The 6,853-nt window shown below is 44.8% G+C and overlaps 1 protein-coding gene across 1 annotated transcript in view; it reads right to left on the bottom strand.

Annotated features, from left to right (window-relative positions):
• Positions 1-6,452, bottom strand: part of FYN (FYN proto-oncogene, Src family tyrosine kinase) — a 52,801-nt gene extending 46,349 nt beyond the window's left edge. Inside the window, exon 1 of the mRNA XM_010134622.1 lies at positions 6,316-6,452. The gene's annotated coding sequence lies outside the window, so the exon portion shown is untranslated. The remainder of the gene's footprint in view (positions 1-6,315) is intronic.
• Between the last annotated feature and the right edge of the window lie 401 nt (positions 6,453-6,853).

The raw sequence follows: 6,853 nt of genomic DNA, 5'->3' as shown, positions 1-6,853 counted from the left end.
GCGACTGGGAGGAGGCTTAGCTGCTGGCCAGGGTCCACCCACCACAGTGAGTAATATGAAAGTGATGTCCTTGGTCTGGAAAAAACTTCAGAGGCGCACAGGTTAAACCATGTTAACCGGACAGGCAAGAACCGAGATACAGCCATGGGTTTGTGTCTGGCAGGGGTTTGATGGTGAAGGAGGGGGCTATTGGCTCCTGTAAGCACCTTTGAGAAGCTCCCCTGGCTCTAAGTCAGACCAGCCTCTGGCTAAGGCTGAGCCAATCAGCACCTCTGAGATAACTTATTTGAGAGGGGAAAAACCTATTGGGGGAGTTCCTTTGTTTTGGGGGTTCTTTTGCTTGGGAGAGAGACAACAATGTGGACACTGAGGTCAGTGAGGAAGGAGGGAGGGAGGCATGCTGGACAGCCATTCCGCTTTGGTCCATGGTGAGATGGCAGGCTGAGCCCTTCCAGCCCTTAGAGAGGTCAATGGTGGGGCAGAATCCTGCCTGCAGCTTGTTGGGAGGACTGCGTGCTGGAGCAGGGGACCGATTCTGAAAAAGGCCATGCCTCTGAGGAAAGCCTGCACTTAGTGATCCATTGCTGGGAGGGCTGCAGCCGGTGGAAGGGACCCACAGTAGCTGGAGAATTTTGTGGAGGACTGTCTCCTGTGGGAGGGACACCAGATTGCTGCAGGGGGAGAACTGTGAGGAGCTTCCACCCGAGGAGGAAGGAGCACAGGATTTGCATTGGACAGACTGGGACTGATCACAATTCCTATTCCCAGCTCCCCTGCACTGCTGTGGGGAAGGAGGTAGAGAATTGGGAGCATTGCTGAGCCCAGGAAGAAGGGAAGGATGGGGGAAAGCGGCATTTAAGATCTGGTTGTATTTATCACTGTCCTGCTCTGATTCCATTGGTAAAATTGTCCTAAGTTTTGTTGTTTAAATGAAATTGATTGAGTCGGTCTTTCACCTGTGATCATAATTGGTGAGTTATCCTTCCCTGTCCTTTGTCTCAACCCTCAAGCCTGTTGTATTTTCTCCTCCCCATCCCACCAGAGCCAGGTAGGAGTGAGAGAGTGGCTGCGTGGGCTTAAACCATGACAATGACACATTACCATCTAGTTCATTTTTAGCAGAGATTCTGAAATCTGCAAAACAAGGGTGTGGGAGCTGAGATGGCAGTGAAAAATACCCTGGACAATGGGATGCAGAAGAGGACATGTCCTAACTTGCATTCCCTCTTACAGAGGAGTGGCAGCATTGATGCACACCCTGCAACCGCGAGGCCAGTGATTCTTAACCCTGTTTTCCAACTACCCCACAAACTTCAGCTCCCATATTCTAAATTCTTATGCTGCTGCAGGCTGCATCTGCACTACCAGGGATGTCTTCTAGGAAGTCTATGGTCAGTCTCTTCTTCCTTTTAACCACGCAGAGACCCTAGTGCCAAAAAGCTTGGAAATACCCCTAGAAACAGAGACAACCTACACAAACCTGGATGGGTCATCTGGCAGAGCAGAAGATGAGTAACAAGAGGGGAATCAAGGCAGAATTCCACAAGGGTGGAAAAAGAGAAGCTACTTCCTACCCCCTTCCTTGGCTTCTGTGGAAGACCACTGACCAAGAGCAAAGTCCCTCTGTCTCCAAAGGTGGATCAATACTGCTCAGCTCAGAGTGGACTCTGCAGTATCACAAAGTCCAGCAAGGTTGCCTACAACCCACTGATACTTCAGGGAACTCTAGGAGGTAGTACCAAAACTGACACACGTGGACCCATGCCCCCAAAGTTCTGCTCCTCTCTGTCTATCTCCCTCTCCCTCTGTCTCTTGAAAAGATACCAGCATGCAAGATACCAGGAAGAGAGGAACGCAAAACAGCAATGCTGGATGGAATCCTCAATGTACTCTCTTCTGTCTTTTCATCAGTATATACAGTTATAGGACTAATGAGTTTTCAGATCTGGTGATTAATTCCACAGCCTGCCCTGACAGAGGTGGCTGCACTGCTTGAATTGGAATGTCAGTCTGGAGGAAAACGAGCCAACAAGAAACATGTGAGAACATCACAGGTGCCTCAAGAGTTGGGACTCGGAGTTTAAAAAAGGGTGATGGTGGGGAAAGTCATGAGGGAAGGTCGTTTCTGTTAGCCATAGCAGATGGGGCTTAAAAACAGATCAGAAGACAGCTAAAGAACATGAAAAATAGATTCTGCTGGGTTAATGAGCGTTTTCCAAAGGAAGCCAGCAAACAGCTAGAGGGCTCTTCCACATTGATCAACATACCCTAAGCATCACTAAGCATATGGTAGATCTATTTTTAAGCTTTATGTCCACATCTGAGGGCAAGTAGAAGAAATAATTCAATTCCGTAATGAACCTGAGGTCATTTCACATACTGCTCAGGGAATGATCTGCAAGGGATGGTCATGTGTAGTGACTCCATGCTACAGATCCATACCCTGATCCTTCAGCTTAAAACCACTGCAATCTCCTCAGTGCAGCTATAGGAGGTCCTACTTCAATCCTTTACGGCCTAAGCAGGAAGTCACATGAAATAATGGCCTAAATGGACACTGTGGATATTTAGAGAATCATAGAATCATTTGGGTTGGAAGAGACCTTTGAAATCATCGAGTCCAACTCTTCACTCTGCACTGTCAGGTCACCACTAAACCATATTCTTAAGCACCACATCTACACATCTTTTAAATAGCTCCAGGGATGGTGATTCCCCCACTCTGGGCAGCCTGTTCCAATGCTTGACAACCCTTTCTGTGAAGAAATTTTTCCTAATGTCCAACCTAAACCTCCCCTGGCACAACTTGAGGCTGCTTCTTCTCATCCTATTGCTTGTTACTTAGGAGAACAAACTGACCACCACCTTGCTACAATCTCCTTTCCAGTAGTTGTAGAGAGTGATAAATCTCCCCTGAGACTCCTCTTCTCCAGGCTAGGTGTCAGAAAAGAAAATCCTTTCTATTGGCAAGGACAGCAAAACAACTTTGCCTAAGGCAATGTGAATACTTGACCAGTATCTGCCAGGCATGGCACTGCCTATGGTCAGGAGGATGGGTGAGGCTCTTTCGGTACATTTTTCTGTTATTCAATGAGTGACCAAACCAGCAGATCCAAACTCCTTTTAACAGGCCCTCTCCTTAAGCCAGAGGAAGTGTGATATCTTTATTTCTCTCACTCTCCCTTTCATTCTTTCTCAAGGCTCATACGCTTAGGAGAAGAGGCTGTACTTTAAATCTGGCCTGTAAATGAAGGTATATTTGAAAAGCCCTAAAAACCCACCCGAAGATACTGTTAGTCATACAGAAGAGAGTGTGGGATTTGGCCCAAGTGGACAGTTTGCTCAACCTAGCATGCAGGATCATCTGTAACGGCGTTCCTTGACTGGTGATCCAGAGAGCACTGAGGTCCGTAAATTGTCGGGTAGTCCACAAGCCCATAGCGCACGTATGACCAAGCAAATACACATCCACTGGATGCTGCGGCAACATTTTGCTGGTGGTGTTTGAGCCTACCCTCACACTGCCTGTACGCCCTCCCCAGATCAGTTCTCTCGGCACCTCATAGAATACACAACTGTCAACAATTCAGGAGATCTGGAGATCCTGTCTGGACTTCCTCCAGCACGAAAACACCAAAACCTGAAGGCTGCTGAAGTTAACAAGTAGGTGACCAGCACAGGGGGCAGACGTCAGATTTGTGTTGGACAGGGAACATGACCTCTTGGTAGGGAATGAATGCACGCTCTGTAAGCCATGCTGGCTGGGCACGTCAGGTTACATAAGCAACCAAAGGCACGTTCAGCACAAAACCATGATATCAAGAACAACATTAACGGAAGCAGAGGCTGTAAGATGACAAGATGACACTTTTCAGTTGCCTATACACTAATTACAAGCGTCTGAAAAAATGGTTAAACCCTCTGCCTGTGGAGCAGCAGTGCAAAATAATACTTGTAAAAAATAATAGCTACATTTTGATTATGACAATATTAAAAGAAACAGTTGTAGCTCATTTAAGAGGTCTAAATGAAAGAGGGGATCACAAATGATGTGTCTGATTGACTGACAACTTGGAAGTAATCAATCTTGGGTATTCATCAATCAAGATACACCCAAGGTGGGGTATTAGTTGGCATCTGTTACAGACCATGGGAATCACTGCAGAGCACAGCGTGATGGGCTTCTTCAACACCTATACACAAAAAGTATAAAACCCCCTTTGTGTTATTTATGGCCTCATGTCACTAGCACTAAAATACACCTGTACTTTCCAAAAGGCTATGAAAGTCAAGTTACTAACTTCTAATTTAAAGGAAAAACCATCCTTCCTAATCCTGTGAACTGAGGCTTGTGCCAGTTAGCTAAATGAGTCATATACAAGACAGGCCTTGCAGCAACAAGAACAGAGAATTCAGGAGCACGATGATCACAACGTGAAAAGCTTGTGGGACGTAGCTAAACTCCACTGCACACAGCTAAACCCCACAGTGGTCACCTTACCATGCCACAGGCAACAGGACTTGTTGACTTGCTCCCTGCTCCAGCCAGGGACAGCAATAAGCAGGAGCTGCGGTGCTGGCACAAGCACAACTTACCACTGGTTGTAAGATGTGGCTACACCTGGACCGCCCACGAGTCATACGTGGTTTAGCAGAGAAGCCAGACCACCCTGCTCTAGACTTTGTCTCAGGAGCGAGGAAATGACCACACACCAGAAAGTTAGTGGTTGTTGAGACTGAAAGGGACCAACGCTTTCTGTGCAAATAGCTAACATTGCCTGATAAAATTTTAGGCAATACATACATAACCTCTTCATGTACCCATAAATTAAAATCACGGTGCATGCTTTCTAAGAGGCAATGTCACAAAACCATAGTGAATGGGAGTCAAATCAGGCTGAAGACAGAACCTACAGAAAGTTCCTGCGAACGGTTTAAGACATTTCCTAAATGCCTACAATGTTACAACCACGAAAAGAAGGCTGGGCTAGATAAAAATAACACACAATGAAATAACCCAACAGCTGGGTTTACCAGGGAAGTGAAAAAACATGTAAAAACTTATACGCAAAACCGATGCATGAAGGGGGACAGGGGAAAAGATAATAATCAGTAAAAAAGCCGAAATAAAGATTATATAGAGGAAGCAGGAAGATAATAGGAAAAATTAGGCAGACAGAATCAGATACATAATTTTCTGTTTTTTAACGCAAATTATGGAAGACAAATCCTGAACAAAAAAAGGTGATAGAATTATTCATAACAATATGACAGCAGTAAAAGTTATTCAATAAGTATTTCTGATTATCGAACAGGTAAAAGGCTGGACAATCTGTTTATGATGATGATGAAATAACTTCCCACCACAGCAGCCCCTGGAAAGGGCACGATAAGCAGCAGACAGACTATTACAGGTGTTTCAGACTGAGTGCTAAAAACAAACTTGTCTCAGACAATTTTAGAGAGCCAGCCTTGGAACTGCTACAGCTGCATCTAAAGCAGTTCTGGGCCCCTGGGGAAGGACCAGAAGGAGAAGGAAGGACCATGTTGGGCCACTGTTTAAGAAGGGTAAAAAGTAATTCCAGGACAGTGGGCTGAGTTTCCAGTATTTTGCACAGGATAGAACGAGCAACGCAGGACTCAATTAATAAAACCTTTTAAAGAAAAAAAGCTCTATAATTAAAGTCAATCAACCTTTAGGAACCTTTAGGCTTTAAGGAAAACAGATCCTGTCAAACTAATCTAATATAATTTCTTGCACAAATGACAAGTTCACTTCATGAAGGCAGTATTGTTGACAGTATTACACATCTAAGTCATTTGACTCATTCTGTAGAACATCTTTATGAAGAAATGGAATGCTCTGAAGCTTGTATGGAGAGTATCCATCTGTACATGGAGAGCCAGACTCGACAGGTAGGGAGCACTGTACGAGGTCAGGCAAAAATCTCACACGCACTTTATCCTGAAGTCACTTCTGAGGCCACAATCTTATTAAATGTATTAAAGAGTTGATAAATGAAGGAAGCCAAAGTGTAACTGTAAATGGGAAACTATTCATTAGCAAACAGATGGGGTCCTATTGGGTTCCCACAGGTAACGGTGATCATCCCTTCACTGTTTAATAGCTCCATCCATGCTGGATTAAAGTTAAGTTAGATATGAGACTGGGGACAGCAAAAAACAAACAATGAAAGGACAAACCTGACACAGAGCAACTGGGGTCTGTAGAAAGACGGGAGAAACAAGTGTAGACGTTAATATGGCCAAGGGCAGAATCACCTTGATAGAATAAAGAATACAGGTTGTACTTACAGGATGAGAGGGAGAGAGAGGACTCTATCCTCCGAAGCAGAGACTGAATGTGAGACTGGGGTTCCTGGGAGGCAATCAGCTCGACATGAATTCCCCACGCAAGGCTGTGGCCAAAAGGGCTAATGCGAGCCTCAGCTGTACAAACAAATGAAAATCAAAAGATGAGTAGGTAGGTTACAGTGACACTGTATTTGGCTCTCGTTCTTCTGCTCTGTGAATAATGTATTAGGTTCTACTCCATTTTTCAAATAAATTGGAAGAGTGTTTGGAGGAGAGAGATTAAAGAACTGAAAACGCTACATAGCAGAAGGCGTTGCTATAAACAAAAAGCAAGTTTTGTAATTTTGTTCAGAGTACAGGGGTATTTATACAGGGGATAAATTTGATAACAGCAGGCTCTAATCTAGCAAAGGTGGAAAATGCATTGGAACTGGAAACGAACCCAACCCGGACTGTGAGCAGGCAATTTTGGATTGCTTTTTCAGCAATGATCTGTTATGGGCAATGAACCAGTAATTAGCTCTTCACACCACAGGTT

This window comes from Buceros rhinoceros, unplaced genomic scaffold (assembly GCF_000710305.1).
Source record: "Buceros rhinoceros silvestris isolate BGI_N320 unplaced genomic scaffold, ASM71030v1 scaffold15414, whole genome shotgun sequence".
In the NCBI taxonomy this organism is placed as follows: domain Eukaryota; kingdom Metazoa; phylum Chordata; class Aves; order Bucerotiformes; family Bucerotidae; genus Buceros; species Buceros rhinoceros.
The sequence above is the reverse complement of the archived record's forward strand: the minus strand, read 5'-3'. Positions and strand labels throughout refer to the sequence as shown.